This window comes from Ranitomeya imitator, chromosome 5 (genome assembly GCF_032444005.1).
Source record: "Ranitomeya imitator isolate aRanImi1 chromosome 5, aRanImi1.pri, whole genome shotgun sequence".
Classification (NCBI taxonomy): Eukaryota; Metazoa; Chordata; class Amphibia; order Anura; family Dendrobatidae; genus Ranitomeya; species Ranitomeya imitator.
Window position 1 is genome coordinate 597,316,794 of NC_091286.1, and position 17,924 is coordinate 597,334,717.

General features: G+C 45.0%; 1 long non-coding RNA gene across 1 annotated transcript in view; it reads left to right on the forward strand.

Annotated features, from left to right (window-relative positions):
• The window catches only part of LOC138638562 (uncharacterized), a 193,295-nt gene extending 175,754 nt beyond the window's left edge, over positions 1-17,541 (forward strand). The window contains exon 3 of the long non-coding RNA XR_011312518.1: positions 17,012-17,541. This is a non-coding gene — a long non-coding RNA (uncharacterized lncRNA). The remainder of the gene's footprint in view (positions 1-17,011) is intronic.
• Positions 17,542-17,924: the final 383 nt, after the last annotated feature.

The window sequence follows — 17,924 nt, forward strand, 5'->3', positions numbered from 1 at the left end:
GTGGGGCTGTTTCTCAGCCAAGGGGCCTGGCCATCTGGTCCGCATCCATGGAAAGATGGATAGCACGGCCTACCTGGAGATTTTGGCCAAGAACCTCCGCTCCTCCACCAAGGATCTTAAGACGGGTCGTCATTTCATCTTCCAACAAGACAACGACCCAAAGCACACAGCCAAGAAAACCAAGGCCTGGTTCAAGAGGCAAAAAATCAAGGTGTTGCAGTGGCCTAGTCAGTCTCCTGACCTTAACCCAATCGAAAACTTGTGGAAGGAGCTCAAGATTAAAGTCCACATGAGTCACCCAAAGAACCTAGATAACTTGGAGAAGATCTGCATGGAGGAGTGGGCCAAGATAACTCCAGAGACCTGTGCCGGCCTGATCAGGTCTTATAAAAGACGATTATTAGCTGTAATTGCAAACAAAGGTTATTCCACAAAATATTAAACCTAGGGGTTGAATAATAATTGACCCACACTTTTATGTTTAAAATTTATAAAAATTTAACTGAGCAACAAAACTTTTTGGTTTGTAAGATTTATGCATCTGTTAATAAATCCTGCTCTTGTTTGAAGTTTGAAGGCTCTAACTTATTTGCATCTTATTAAACTTGCTAAATCTGCAGGGGGTTGAATACTACTTATAGGCACTGTATATAGGCAATATGGCTTTATCAGAGGGAGATAAAGACGTTAAATATGGTTATGCTAACCTGATTTTGTTGTGTATACTCAACATTCCCATGTCTCATAAATCCAGCTGCTGCAGGTCCAACGGGTCATCAGACCGGGAAGGTGAGGAGAATTTGCAGATAATCTGCGCTGCTGGTATCACATAATAGATCCAAGTCCAGACAGAAAGTATTTGAGGTTTTTCTTTATTCAGTAGACTCATTTCAAAGTGCTACAGACTTCTTCATCAGGACAAGAAAACCATTGTTAACAACTATTTGCTTGTTAGTTCTTGGTGTTCTGCGCAAAAAATGATATTCCATTATAAGCTCTTAAATGAATAGATCTCTCAGATTTGATGATACTGGTTTACGTAGTTTGACAATCTACACACGGGTCCAAAGCTATCCAGTCACTCCCCACACAGCCTGACTGACGGCAGCGGCTGGCACTGAGCAGTAAGAAATTTCAGCAGCAGGCGGGAGGAGTGACACTGGAGAGCTGTCACTCGGGCTAGGTGTGCGGTAGTTCAAACTTCAAAAAGGATTCTACCGCCATTCTAACATGGAGTAAGTACAACAGATTCATTAGGTCTAAGTGATCTGTTTAATAATTCATGCAGTTTGTAATGCATAATCTGCCGACAGATCTTCTGGAATAATAGGTAATCATATCTTGTGAGCCTTCGCGGGCAGGGTCCTCACTCCTCCTGTACCAGTTCTGACTTGTATTGTTCAAGACTATTGTACCTGTTTTTATTATGTACTAGCTATTGAACCCGTTCTACGCCCGGGTGGCGAGCATTTATATTGGTATATGGTCTCCATCATGTGCTGCTCCCATCATACGCCCCCGTTCTGTCATGTGCTGCTGCCATCCTGCGCCCGTTCTGTCATGTGCTGCTGCCATCCTGCGCCCGTTCTGTCATGTGCTGCTCCCATCCTGCCCCCGTTCTGTCATGTGCTGCTCCCATCCTGCGCCCCCATTCTGTCATGCGCTGCTGCCATCCTGCGCCCGTTCTGTCATGTGCTGCTCCCATCCTGCTGCCATCCTGCGCCCGTTATGTCATGCGCTGCTGCCATCCTGCGCCCGTTATGTCATGTGCTGCTGCCATCCTGCGCCCGTTCTGTCATGTGCTGCTGCCATCCTGCGCCCGTTCTGTCATGTGCTGCTGCCATCCTGCGCCCGTTCTGTCATGTGCTGCTGCCATCCTGCGCCTGTTCTGTCATGTGCTGCTCCCATCCTGCTGCCATCCTGCACCCGTTATGTCATGCGCTGCTGCCATCCTGCGCCTGTTCTGTCATGTGCTGCTGCCATCCTGCGCCCGTTCTGTCATGTGCTGCTGCCATCCTGCGCCCGTTATGTCATGCGCTGCTGCCATCCTGCGCCCATTCTGTCATGTGCTACTGCCATCCTGCGCCCATTCTGTCATGTGCTGCTGCCATCCTGCGCCCGTTCTGTCATGCGCTGCTGCCATCCTGCGCCCGTTCTGTCATGTGCTGCTCCCATCCTGCTGCCATCCTGCGCCCGTTATGTCATGCGCTGCTGCCATCCTGCGCCCGTTCTGTCATGTGCTGCTGCCATCCTGCGCCCGTTCTGTCATGTGCTGCTGCCATCCTGCGCCCGTTCTGTCATGGGCTGCTGCCATCCTGCGCCCGTTCTGTCATGCGCTGCTGCCATCCTGCGCCCGTTCTGTCATGTGCTGCTGCCATCCTGCGCCCGTTCTGTCATGTGCTGCTCCCATCCTGCGCCACTATTGTATTATATGCCCCCCCATAAGACGCTCCAGTGTGTATGCCCCCGTATGCTGCTGCCATATATAAAAAAAAAAAAAAATACCATACTCACCTATCGTCCGGCTCCACTGCAGGTGTGTCTTCAAGAAAATGGCGCCGGAAAGCGCGGACTGCGCAGGCGCCGATTCCGGCAGCAGGAATCGGCGCCTGCGCAGTCCGCACTTTCCGGCGCCATTTTCTTGAACACACACTCCGGCTCCTCTGCCTGTGACTGGACTCTGTCACAGCAGAGGAGCCGGGAGACGGAGCCGCACGCAGCGCTGGAACGGAGGACAGGTGAATATACTTACCCTCCCTCCTGGCGCGTCCACGGTCCCTGTCTCTCCGGTGGGGATCGCGGTATGCGTTCAGTGCTTACGCATACCGCGATCTCCTGGGAGCGTCACTCTGTGGGGGCCAGACTGCGCCGGCGCTTGCGCCTGCGCAGTCTATAAAGGCTTCGGACAGAGTGACGCTCCCAGCGTTATATTATAGATACCCCTCCTCACATGTAAAGCGCCATGGAATAAATGGCACTATAATAATAAATAATAATAATATCTGATGACAAGTAGATTTGAGAGGTCTGTAGTAAGCTCTGATCCCTTCCAGTACAGCGGTTCTGTGCCAAATACCAAGGAGAACAACTGCATAGAGTTTGTATATTCCCCTGTGTTTGCGTGGACTTCCTCCAATGGCTTTTACCCAAACTGCAAAAACATTCGGATAGGTACCGGTAATTGATTTATTGTGAAACTTGTGAACCAGGTATGAGTGATGATCTATGCATAGTCCTGCAGACTATTCAGAGGAATAAATAATGAATAGCGAGGAGTTTGCAGCAGAACACAGCCAGGACTTTTAAACCATTTCTCATGTTACATATTTTTTTTTGTACTGAGTAACCTTGACGATTTTATGCAACATTGTGCAGTAAAAGGAAATCAATTAGTTAGACTTGGGCAAAGAGCGTCTCATGGGAGAGCTGAAGGGCTGAAAACCCCAGGCCACGGGCCACACCATGTAGCCATCCTCCCCTGCTCGACAGCCCAATTTTACCGCTATCTGCATCTAGTGGTTAATATAATGGTGGATGAAGGCTCCTTCTTTCACCATTTCATGTGTGCGACTGAAACTGTAGACATGGCGACGTCACTACATCACATCTGCTGTGTGCAGTGTCAGTGCGCACAGAAAGAGTGGAGCAGAGCATCAGGGGACAAGAGCGAGGGGAGCAGGTGCTGTTTATTGCTCTGAAGGTGTGGATGTGTGTCTGTATAAAGGAGGGCTATGTAAGGGCTAAAAGTGTATACAGGGAGGTTATGTGGAGGCTCATACTGTATGTAAGGAGGCTATGTGGGGGCTCATACTGTATGTAAGGAGGCTATGTGGGGGCTCATACTGTATGTAAGGAGGCTATGTGGGGGCTCATACTGTATGTAAGGAGGCTATGTGGGGGCTCATACTGTATGTAAGGAGGCTATGTGGGGGCTCATACTGTATGTAAGGAGGCTATGTGGGGGCTCATACTGTATGTAAGGAGGCTATGTGGGGGCTCATACTGTATGTAAGGATTCTATGTGGGGGCTCATACTGTATGTAAGGATTCTATGTGGGGGCTCATACTGTATGTAAGGATTATATGTGGGGGCTCATACTGTATGTAAGGATTCTATGTGGGGGCTCATACTGTATGTAAGGATTCTATGTGGGGGCTCATACTGTATGTAAGGATTCTATGTGGGGGCTCATACTGTATGTAAGGATTCTATGTGGGGGCTCATACTGTATGTAAGGATTCTATGTGGGGGCTCATACTGTATGTAAGGATTCTATGTGGGGGCTCATACTGTATGTAAGGAGTGGGGGGGCTCATACTGTATGTAAGGTGTGGGGGGGCTCATACTGTATGTAAGGAGGCTATGTGGGGGCTCATACTGTATATTGTATATTCTATGTGGGGGATCATACTGTATGTAAGGAGGCTATGTGGGGGCTCATACTGTATGTAAGGATTCTATGTGGGGGCTCATACTGTATGTAAGGAGGCTATGTGGGGGCTCATACTGTATATTGGGGACTGTGTGTAGGGGCTCATATTGTATATAGATGGGCTATGTGGGGACTCATGCTGTACATAGAGGAGCTCATACTGTATACATGGAGGTGGCGTGTGGGCCCATACTGTATATAGGAGGCTGTGTGTTGGGTCATGCTGTATATAGGGGCTGTGTGTAGGGGCTCATACTCATATGAGTAGAAAAAGCAGGGATTTATATTAATAAAATGCAAGTTATACAGAATCAATCCCCACCAAACCAGCACCATGTGCTTTATACCATATTGCTTGCAGATGGGGCTGCATGTACAACTGGATCCCTGTTCAGTGACCTAAAGGGAATCTGTCACCGTTTTTTCACTATGTAATCTGAGAGCAGCATAATGTAGGGGCAGATACCCTGATTCCCTTGTTTGTGTCACTTACTGGGCTGCTTGTTACAACCACTGTTGTCTCTGCTGCAGATCTAGCAATTCTCTGAATGCTGAGCTCTGTATATCCCCACACACACCACTTATTTCAGCTTTCTGTGTGCACTGTGCATTGGCATAAATCTGCCAATTGGTGGTGGGGGCGGGGTTATACAGAGCAAGAGGACTACATGGCAGGAGACATCGCCCTCTAGTGATAATCTCCTCCTTATAAAACACTGTGTAATGCTGCCGCAGTGCAGTATCGTGTGCCCTATCCAGGGGGTGCTGTAGAGGGAAGATATTTAGCACTCAAGGTGCAAAACTTCAGTGCGGCAGCACAGGCGCCACTAGGTGGCGAGAGAGGTCAGACAAGCCAGGTCAGGAACAGACAGGAAACGCATTACCAGGGGAAACAGCAATACACGTGGTCAGATACAAGCCAAAGAAGTCGGAGCCAGTCGGGAGCAGAGATGCCAGAGACATAAGACAGAGAAAGAGGTCAGAGGACAAGCCGAGTCATATACCAAGGTCACAGCAAGGGGAACACACAGCAAGACGAGCAGGGAAGCAGGAATGGGAAGGTAGGGGAACAGAGTAAACGGGCAGAGGACAAATCAGGGTGTAACAGTGTCAGTCGCTCAAGCCGGGGGCAGGAACTATAGCTGACGCTGCCTGCAGGTAGCTGTAGACTGATATAGCAAAACAGATCCCAAAATGAGGCAAAGAAGGTTAACACCCGCATGACCAGACCTGGGAGAGAATAGCAAGATACAAACCCCGGCCTTGATCATGACACACTGATTTGAATGAAACACAGCTGGAATCAGGCTCTTTGCCCATATATCATGCTGCTCTCAGATTACATGACAGCCACCTGCTGACAGAGTTCCTTTAAGAACATGGCGTCTTCCCGTGGATGGTGATACATGATGTAATGTCACTGTGAGTTATGTGGCCCTGAGCATAGAATATCACAGAGAATAGAGACAATAATCTTAAGGTTACTGTAAAGCTTCGATCCATGAATGATTGCTCAGATCAGTTACAATGCAAAAATAATCTAGCACTCTGTCAGCCATGCATCATACAGGGAGCAGTCTGTCATAAAGTCCCCAGGGAGCTCCACGGAAGAAGACGCCGGTCATAAACTGTTTCCGCAAATTCCAGTAAAGTATGATACAAATGATATCTTCTTCCTTTCTGCCACTATATGACGGGGAGTTTATAACTTTCACTCTGGGGACAAATGATCTTCCTTTTATCTGACACTTTGATTGCTTGTTTACACATTCATGTTGTCAGAACATTTCAGTTCCATTTAATATTTTATCATTTTTATCATTACTAACAAATAGGACAGGAAAATATAGGAGATAGCACAACGACAGGCTGTAATATTATCATGGAGGTATTATTGCAAGATGATACTGATCAAGGGAATATCTTCAAGCTCCAGAGAGCCAAAGCAAAACTATAGCAAATTAACATTTATTATTATTATTATACATTTTATATCGCCATTTATTCCATACAATTAAACATGAGCAAAAAACAAGTCACACAGGTAAAGGGGGTTGTCTCCTGCTCACTAATCCCTTTGCGTCATGGCTACTTTCCGCTTTTTGCCATTTTGCTTTTTATTTTTTTCCTCTCCTTCTGCAAAGAGCCATAACTATTTTATTCTTCCATCGACAGCCAGATGAGGCAATATTAGATCTTATTTTTTCCGGGTGCAGTGAAATCGCTACAAAGATCAATTCTGCCATTGTTTTTTTATTTACAAAGTTTTCTATAAATTAAAAATTACCTGGTAATATGAGTCTTCTTGGTTTGATCAAAAAATTGCTTATGTTTTTGGTGGACACCCACACGTACTCCCTCAACAGCAGGTCCGGACCTGAACATTTATTTCCACGCATACGTTTGCCACAAGATGGTGAACTCTTTGAGGAAGGGACAACAGAGGCGTCCCCCTGTGTTACCACACTCATACCCCCACAATGCACAGAGGGAACCACGACCCTCGCCTAACCCCCTCCTCCGAGGACTCCGAGACACAGGGTTTACTTGTGGTGAGGATTGAGTCTTGCCCCTACTCCCTGACAGCATCTCTGCTGCCCCACCGGAGAAGAAGGCGTAGGTTGCAGAAAGACGGCAGAGAATTTAGCTCCCAGGCAGCAGTTCTTACACGACTGGCCCCAGCTGACTGCTTCCCTGGACTGCCAATCTATGACCGGGTTGTTTTCTCTCAACCAAGGGAGTCCTAAAATGATGGGAGTTGGCATACCCTCCATGATGTAGCACGACAGATACTCTTCAGGATGAGTCCCTATACGCAGGTGTATATCATCTACGACTTGGGTCACCCTCCCCTGGCTGAGTGGGACTGAGTAAATGGCCTGAACGCTTAGGGGTCTTGCTAGCATCCTACTCCTCAGACCATGGGTTTGAACAAAGCGGGCATCCACCAAACTGACTCCCGCTCCACTGTGCACAAGCAACAGTACAGTCTCAGTTACCCCGCCAACCACCACTTCAGCAGGTATGGTACACTGAGACGAGAAGATGGAGCAAATATACACACCCTGGTTGCCTCCCTCCACACGACCAGGACACGGCTTTTGAGATAGTGATGGTATTTTGGTGCGAGCTGGGTAGACATTGATAAAATGACCAGTCTGCCCACAGTAAAAACAATCCCCCATACCACGGCGAACCGCAGGCAACCCCATTTGAGCTGACACTCCTCCTACCTGCATAGGTTCGTCCATCTGCACCACTGTGTCCTCCTCCCCAGAAAGGACAACAGGGGGCAGATTTGGTGTATGTCTCTCCCTGAGGTGTCTATCCACCCGGATAGCAAGGGACATGGCGGCTTCCAATGACCTGGGAGCAGCGTACTGCACCAATGTATCCTGTAGCCTAGGTGACAGACCCTGACAAAAATGGCTCCTTAGGGCAGGGTCATTCCACTGCATGTCAGTGGCCCACCTCCTAAATTCTGAGCAGTACTCCTCAGCCGGCTGACTCCCCATCTGGATTTTATGGAGTCGAAACTCAGCCAGGGAGGCGCCATCAGGATCCCCATTCACCAGCACCAATGCTGCAAAAAACTCGTCCATCGACCGTTGTCACGATATTGTATGAAATATAATGTAAGTTTTAGTCTCTCATTGCCAGCACCCATAGGGTGGGCATTGACCCCCTCCTTTACTTCAGGGTTTAGCTTTTCTTTTCAATGGGTGTAGAAGTGCTTTTATTGCTTCTTGCTGCAAATTCCTGACTTTGAGCAACTTACACCTGATGCCCCTCCCAAAAGAATTTTTACGATCGCTTGTGTCGGTTCAACTCTTCCTCCAGCAGAGACTGGTTTGATCTCCTTCTTTAAAGACAAGAAGTCCTTTGTTGCATTATAGTGAGATATTGGGTCAACGGTTTAGGCTAGGAAAATAATACGTCCAGTTTGTGAATCTCCATCGGCGGATCTATCGGCCACAGTAAACGCGGGCTTCTAGCTCCAACAGGGTAAGAGTATGGATTTCTCTGGAACTATGCATCCCATCAAGCCCAAATTTGGTCTCATTAGAACGCCAATGTTAATAATGTTAATACAAGATGAATGCTGGGTGTGTTATGATTCTGACATGTTCTGTAACGGAGATACAGGCATTAGACAAACTTGTGTTAAATCTAGTAAGACTGAAGAGATAGGAGGGTCTGACAAAACCAGCCCTGTTAGTGATGTCACGAGGCTGTGGTTATTTAAGTGACTCAACTTTACCCAGCCTCCAGAGTCTGTCAGAGTCTGTCTGAGTCTTACCAGAGGAGCTCTGACTGCCAGACCTTATGCATTGGGACATTTGGGAGCTCCGCCCACTAGCCTGGTTGTGCGGAAAAATGATTTGAACACATGTAAGTGTTGATTTTCTCATATAATCCCTGTTTTTTTATAATTACCTTTGTACATATTTTCAATGTCTCATTTTGTAACATCTTTTATACCTTTTTATAAACACTGCCTTAATCTTTAATGGAGTAAAATATTCAAAATACTAGATTCGTTCTCCTGTTCTAAAATGTACCCTAAGTCTTCTGAAGGGAATTACGCTACTGTTTTGGTTTAGCTTTGGACCTGTCTAATCGAAGCTGGTGGCAGCATACCTTTGTTCTGTGCCTTTGGGAGTCGTTGTAGCGACTGCACCACTGATAATTATTGTTCCTGCCTGAGTGGGAGTAGTCATATCTGTTATGAAAGGTAATTCAGTACCACAATGGACATAGAGGTCAGCGCACATACAGTTACCTGGCAATAACCCAAAAAACAAGAACGAGCTCTGAGACGTGGGAACTCTGTTGACCGCAATCCCTAATCCTCTCCAACCACACTAAAGGCAGCCGTGGATTGCGCCTAACGCTCCCTATGCAACTCGGCACGGCCTGAGAAACTAGCTAGCCTGAAGATAGAAAATAAGCCTACCTTGCCTCAGAGAAATACCCCAAAGGAAAAGGCAGCCCCCACATATAATGACTGTGAGTTAAGATGAAAAGACAAACGTAGAGATGAAATAGATTTAGCAAAGTGAGGCCCAACTTTCTGAACAGAGCGAGGATAGGAAAGGTAACTTTGCGGTCAACACAAAATCCTACAAAAACCACGCAAAGGGGGCAAAAAGACCCTCCGTACCGAACTAACGGCACGGAGGTACACCCTCTGCGTCCCAGAGCTTCCAGCAAGCAGAAAAAAAACAAATTGACAAGCTGGACAGAAAAAAACAGCAAACAAATAGCAAAGAGGAACTTAGCTATGCAGAGCAGCAGGCCACAGGAACGATCCAGGAGGAAACAGGTCCAATACTAGAACATTGACTGGAGGCCAGGATCAAAGCACTAGGTGGAGTTAAATAGAGCAGCACCTAACGACTTCACCACATCACCTGAGGAAGGAAACTCAGAAGCCGCAGTACCACTTTCCTCCACCAACGGAAGCTCACAGAGAGAACCAGCCGAAGTACCACTTGTGACCACAGGAGGGAGCTCTGCCACAGAATTCACAACACATATCGCCTCGCTGCAGCGTGCCCAATAGCCAGTACATAGCAGGCAGCCTGCCTGGTGACTAATTACCCTAGGTGCAGTACTTAGTCTGACCTGAGGGTAAGGGGGGTGCCAGAGAGCTGCAGGTTTTCAAGCGGAACTGTAAAGCGGGATATACATAAATCCCTGCAGTTCGTGGTATATTGAAGAGCAGTGGGATACCTAAAATAAGCCCCTGCTGTAAACTAAGAGGTCAATAGCCTTGTGTGTGTTTTTTCATCACATTGTAGCAGTGGAGGGATAACTAAGATAAGCTCCCTGCACATGTGATAGCCGTCTGTTGGCCTAAAGTCACCCCGATCCGTGACATAGGGGTGACGGTCACGGTGTGAATCGTGACAAAGATGGTGAACCGGTCAGCAGGGAGAAGGCCCAGGATTGGGGATCACCCTTGAGAAGTGACAATATAATCCCCACATGCTGTTCCTCACTGAAGACACAAAAGAGAATAGTAAAACCAAAAACACTCAGTTTGAAAAAAATTGCAGTAATCCGCAAGTGCTAGTAAAAGATGTAAAAAACAGGGTATTTGGTTGATACGTTTTTTGCAAAAAATGAAAATGAGGGTGAAGCCTGAAATATAGCTTTCAGGCTTCTTTAAATATAACAAACTTAACTCTCCCTCCAGAGAAATGGTCAGCGAGAGATATTTTGTGTTGCGGCTGAGCCGAGGCCCAGATCCCCATCAACTGCTGAAGCTACTGCGTCACCTGACCCTGCAGCTCCTTAAGGTCATCAGTGAGGGTCTGTATCAGTTGGGCAAAGGCCTGCATTTGAGCCATGGCTCTCTGGAAAAAATGTGTCAGTTGGTGATAATGTCATGGTGTAATCCGACTCAACGGGTGGTCGGTCAACGGACGGCACAACTCACAAACAACAGGATGGAATAGGTGAGAGGAAACACAAGTGATGAATCCGATCTGGAATCTTCTCCAACAATTCTATATATCATTCTGCTCTACTTCTTCTGTATACCGTGTTGTCCACAGATCCTACAATGGGGCAGGTTCCCTTTAAGCAGATAATTACTATACCCAACTTTCAGTAATAGAGCCTAATGACATAGTACGAACATGGCTTTATCAATTGTATATCACTGTGACACCCTACAAATATTTCCTGTTACTTTCCACAACCGTGCCTTAATCTGTCCTCTTCCCCAAAGCGTTAGATTCCCAATTCCTGCATACTTTTATTGAGAAACATCATGTAATTTGCTGAGTAATGTCTTTAGTTGCCAGTGGTTTCAATAACGTTCTCATTACAGCATAAATACTCGCTTCCATCTAACGGCCTCAGCTATTCTTCCTCTACAATATAATCCTTTCATGTATTAATTAACCATTCCCTAAGATGCTTTTAACCCTCCGTCACATACAACTGATCTGACAGGCGCTTCTCTTTTACTTTCATTTCTCCTTCCTCACCAGATTGTGAGGAAATCCCCTCCCTCCAGGTAGTCTCCTGTCTCTTGAAGGTCTGTGAAACCTCATACCACAGTTGGATTTCAGAGCTTCAGGGGAGAGGATATAGCTGCACAGATCTCTCAGGCTCATTGTATGTGAATACGTCACATTCAGTAAGGTTGGTATTTTATGTTTTTATTCATCACAATAGTTTATTTAGCTTGTTTTATGAATGTATAGCACAAAATGTGAGGATATTTCATAGAAATAAGGGAGATTTTATAAAAGAAAGTGTGCTGCTCAGGCATATACAGTAGTTCCCTAACATATTCCTTCTCTTGCTTCAGATTATCTGCTGAAATGGAGAGGAAAATGTACAATTTATCCAAACAACTTGATGTTGAGGAAGTAACAAACATGCTGTTAGATGATAGAGACCTCACACTGAATGAGGATTTAGGAGAGGAAAGTGAGATTGATTCTCATGATGAGGTGGAAGAATGTGTCCTGGATTCTGAAACAGAGCAAGATGGTGACAGTGGTGAGGATGAAGAAGTTGGATTATATTATATTGGAAAAGATAAAAATACTAAATGGAACAAGAAGCCATTCCAGAAAAAACGTAGGGAACCTTTAAACATTATTCTCACCTTCCTGCAATAATAGGAACTGCACGTAATGCAAAAACTGCAGTTGAATGCTGGAACAGTATATTTACAGATGACATTCTGGACTCTATTGTCACATATACCAACCAATATATAGACATTATAAAGGACAAGTACATCTGCAACAGAACCATCAAGCCCACAGATGAAATAGAACTGCGTGCTTTTTTTGGATTACTGTACCTTGCAGGAGCTTATAGGGCAAATAGACAAAGTTTGGAGGAACTTTGGGGTAAAGATGGGGATGGAGTTGAAAAATGTAGCCTTGTTATGTCCATAAACAGATTCAAGATTCTAATTCGTTGCCTTCGGTTTGACGACAGAACTACCCGAACCGAACGCAAAACACATGACCGACTTGCTCCAATTCGTGATATATTTCAAAGATTTGTTGTAAACTGTAAACAAAGTTATTACCCTGGAGAGAATCTCACTATTGATGAAATGCTCCCTGGTTTTCGTGGTAGATGTGCCTTTCGTCAATATATTCCATCAAAGCCAAACAAATATGGAATAAAAATTTATGCCCTTGTTGATGCCAGTATGACCTACACTTACAACCTGGAAGTTTATGCAGGAAAACAACCAGAATGTCCTTACTGTGTGAGCAACAAACCCATTGATGTTGTAAAAAGACTGGCTGAACCCTTATTTGGATCGGGTCGCAATATTACAGCTGACAATTGGTTTACAAGTTGTGATCTGATTGATTATCTGAAAATTCAGAAGCTGTCATTTGTGGGAACTGTAAGAAAAAACAAAAGGGAATTGCCGCCACAGTTTGTAAGTGTGAAAGAGAGACAACAGTACAGCAGTATGTTTGCATTCCATAATGGAAAGGCTTTAGTTTCCTATGTACCACATGCACAAAAAATCGTACTTCTATCAACACTTCATGATGATGCTGCCATCGATCCTGGGACTGGGGCAGAAAAAAAAACGGAGATAATTACATTTTACTATGCCACCAAAGGGGGTGTGGATACAGCATATCAGATGTGCTCCACTTTCAACGTCAGCAGAAACATCAAACGCTGGCCAATGGTCATATTTTTTGCTATGTTGAATTTGGGTGGTATAAATTCACAAGTAATTTATCTTGAAAACAAGCTTGAACCACTCCGTAGACGATTGTATCTGAAAAAATTGGCCCATGAACTAGTACTTGGAGAGCTACGCAGGAGAAGCGTGAAAACAATCGGTATCCCCTCTCGCCTTCAAGTTCAGCTCAAAAGGTTCCGCCCAGAAGATGATGGTGAAAAGTCACCATCTGCACCACCTCACAAAAGAAGGAGATGCACCACCTGCCAAACGGAAAGCGGAACCAGAAGGCTTTCAAATTATGAATGTCTCAAATGTCATAAAGCAATTTGCCTGACACATGCAAAAATGGTGTGTAATTCTTGCTATTTGCTCTGCAAGTGTGACTTTTCTGGGGAAACCTCAGCATCTACTTCTGATTGAATATGTTTTTAATAGTACTTAAGGTACCTTAAAATTAAGTTTGTGTTCAAAAATTTTCTTTGTACATGTTTTTGAGAGAGTCGAACTGGGGACTATTTGGCGGGAGTTTTGAAAAGTTTGTATTTCATAGTTATTAGTTTTATGTTAAGTAAATGTTTTTTTTTGCAACTGATTATGTGTAGTCTCTTTTATTACATCCCTATGAAGGTCACTGATCACTTTTAGAGCACTGAAATTGCAAACATTAGATATTATAGGTATTTTTCCAGCAGGCGCCTGACAGGCACATTGTATGTGAACTCGTTAGTCCGAATATTGTATGTGACGGAGGGTTAATCATCCTCTTTCATACCAAAATCTTTATTAAGCCCAATAAAACTCAGTGTATAATTAGTTATGATAGGGAATTTAGAAGAATCTTTAGGAATGTGGCTCATCTTAATAAAAAGTGGCAATATTACAAAATGCTCCATTAGCCAGGAAGTTACTTTTTTCACATATTCAGTGAGTTGACAACCCACACTGCAAGTATTGAGCCCCCTCACCCAGCAATAATGCCCCTGAGTGCTCTCTTAAAACAAATATAACTTCCCTTAGTGAGCCCTTTAGAAACTAATAATGTCCCTTTAGTGCCCTATTAAAAAGTAATGATGACTATGCGTCCTTTTGCAACAAAAGTTGCTCACTTCGTACCCTCTTCAGAAAGTAATAATGCCCGATTGGTGCTCCTTGAAAAAGTAATGATCCCTACAGTGTCGTCTTCTCCTCAACATACAGAGTGGACTGGCCTATTAGGTAGCATACAGTGACAGCAGCCTGTACAGTCGAATATAGCTGTAACAGAGTCATGTTGACACCAAAATACATCAGAATGTTTCCTTTCTAGAGATTCGAAGCACCCGTCAAGGCATATGCACGACCCAAGGTCTTCTACGTGAGAAATATCACTGCTACTTTTTTTATTTTGAAATTTTGTGACCCTAAACAGTTTGCACTCAGGTGAACTGACGCCTGTATCGCTCACCCCCACTTTGTCACGGTGTATACTTTGCTACTGTGGATTACTCTCATGCTGGAGCCACACCTTTGTATGATCCCAGTCATATACATGATGTTACACAACTCGTGTAGCATGATGCTGTAGCATGATTTGGTGTGTGCAACAAAAGCTAAGAGAGCATGCCATTGCGCAGATCAAATTTGACCTCCTTAAGTCCCAATTATCCAATTCGAGCCTCAGATGCCACCACGTCATGCCATCCACAGATGCTTTCATGCACTAACGTACCTGTAATATTCACTCATTGTTTGCCTCTTCTTCAACAAGTCTTATAAATATTGTCTTGTACTGATCATAAGCTTGTTTTGGTACCAAATCTGTGTAGACAACTTGATCCTCGTACTGTATATGCAAAAAGCTTAGTCCTTGGACTGTACCAGTGCTGTAAGTTTGGTTCTGGTACCATATTTTTCCATTAGGCAAAATATTTTTGTGAAAAAAAAAAATCATTACCAAGAAGAATCATTTCACAAACTTCTTCACTTTGAACTTCACCCATATTTTGTACAAGACTTTTGAAAAATAAACTGAAATCTTTTAAGGTGGAAATAAAAAAATAAAGAACTAAACTAGTGTGGTTGCGTATAAATGCACACCCTCAAACTAATACTATTTTGAAGTACCCTTTGAATTTATGACAGAATTTAGTCTTTAGAAGATTAACTCTCTTACATGTTTTGTCCACTGTGTCCATGTGTCCTAATACAGATATGCTTAGTAATAGAGGTTATTCTCACATTTAGGACCCTCTCAATTACCGTAGTCAGATTCTGTGGCCCCCTATTGATTAATTTAGACATAAGCAATTCACATAAATTCATTTGCTTTTAATTATAATCCCCAAACAAATAAAGCAGTCGATGACTTCAAGCAACAAAATGAATTTATTTCAATAGTCTCAAGAAATTACATGTCAAGAGCAGTATACCGTACTTCTAACCTGAAAAATCGATTACAGCCACTCTTCAACAGAATGAACGGCAGAGTATATTGAGTGTTATATGCCTATAAGTACTAATAAGTGCTCTACATGGAGCTGTGTGCGTCTGCCTTCTGCTTGGGGTTTGTATGTTCCATACAATCTATATATATAAAGCTGAGTGTATGTATGTGTGTGTTTGTGTATGTTTCAAGCTACGCCCACTCCACATAGCCACACTCACTCCTCCCGCAAAGCCCTGTCCACACGGCCCACGTTGTTAGCGCACATGGACGGAGACATATTCTCCTCGAAAACCACCCTGCAAAACTCACTGACTGACGTCCCAGCCGCTGCGAGCTACAATCATGGCCGCCACCTTCAGAGTATCAGTGCACAGCAGGCACAGACCACATCTAGCTCTGTCGTGCATAGAATGGAGTTGCTCCTGTGAGGCATAATGTCAAGTGAAAAGGAGGAGCCTCATGGATTACACCGCAGTGCTCATAACAGGAAGTTGCTATGCACGTGTGAGGGGAAGAGAGGAGTGAGGTGAAAATGAGAGGAGTGAGGTGAAAATGAGAGGAGTGAGGTGAAAATGAGAGGAGTGAGGGAAAAATGAGAGGAGTGGGGAAATGAGAGGAGTGAGGGAAAAATGAGAGGAGTGAGGTGAAAATGAGAGGAGTGAGGGAAAAATGAGAGGAGTGGGGAAATGAGAGGAGTGAGGGAAAAATGAGAGGAGTGGGGAAAATGAGAGGAGTGAGGTGAAAATGAAGAGGTTTGAGAGGAAAATAGTGGAGTGAGGTGAAAATGAGAAGTTTGAGGTGAAAATGAGAGGTGTGAGGTGAAAATGAAGAGGTGTGAATGGAATATGAGAGAAGTGAGGGGAAAATAGTGGAATGATCAGAAAATGACTGGTGTGAGGTCAACATAACAGGTATGAGGGGAGAATGAGAGGATTGAGGGGGAAAGTGAGAGGTGTGAGGGGGAAAATGAGAGGAGTGAGGGGAAAATAGTGGAGTTATTGGAAAATGACAGGTTTGAAGTAAAAATTACAGATGTAATTTAGTTAATGTAACACCTGTGCCCGCGCAGGGTCCCAGCCGGGGTCCCCGTTCCCTCGCTGTGACGCCCGTACCTCCGCGGGGCCCTGTCGGGGACCCCGCTCTCAGTCTGCTCCCTGTCGCCCTGCCTCAGCTCTCTCCCCTGCTCCTGCTTCCTGGCACACGGTCAGCAAATCCCTGGGTATGAGGCTTAGGTCGCGCGCGCTCCCTGTCTCTTAAAGAGACAGCGCGCATTTTTCAAAAATGTTGTTAACCAATGATATTCTTGTGTGTTTATTTCTGCCCCCTCTTCCATAGAGAGGGCGCTGGAGCAACAAGTGTTTCCTGTTGCTTGTTTCCGGTTCTGTGATTTGACATTCCTGTGTCTTTTTGTGCTTTGCCTGTGTCCTGCCAGCACCCAGCTAATACTGCTTGTCTTCTCAGATTATCTGTGGCTTGCTCTTCCATCCTCGGGACGACTCCAGGACTACTTGTGCAAGTTCCATCCAGCTCAGACGTACGTCTCTCCGTTACCCACGACGACGTCAGTACTGCCTGCCAGCTTCATCCCGGCTTGAGCACCTGTTTTCACTGGGCCAGCTTCCATGTGTCCGGCATCTAACTGGAAGTAGCACCTATGTCCCTCTGACATTCCATTCTGATCCTGTTTAAGGGGGACTTACTACGGGTGTCAGGGGTTTGTATAGTCACGCCCCCTTCAGAGAGGTTCCACCAAAATAGCAATAAACTAATGCGCACGTCACCATCTGTGCCTCCGCTTCCATTCATTACAGATTGCTTCGGCCATGGAACCCAATGGGTCTCATGCACCTCCAGCTGCAGAGTTGTGTCAAGAGGTTACTGGTCTGAAATATCAGCAGGACAAGATCACGACCTACCTGCGCAACTTATCTACACGTATGGACTCGGTGATGTCCTCGGCTACTGCCGTCCCTACCAGGTTCCCTGTTGCACCGCAGGTAAAGGACTTCGTCTGACATCTAAAACTTATTGAAGGGCATAACGTCATCATAGTCTCTAGTCCTTACAGGGGTTATCCACTTCTGGGGACAATGCTTTTTATCATTGCTTTAAAGCATGTACAATGTATTTTGGGCTAAAAATCATTTCCTCAATTTGGCTTTGTTAAAGATGTTGCACTGTTTTCCTTTTACAGACTCTTTGCTTCCCCACACATTTAACTTTGATGTTGTCTGTGGTCATAAATTAGCTGAGAGGTTCTCAGAAAAAGACAGATAAAAGAGTTACTAGCTCTCCCATTGGTCATTCAGCATGAGCTCACTGATGGATTCTCAGTTAACACATTCTGCAGCCGGTAATAGATTGTCATTGAGCA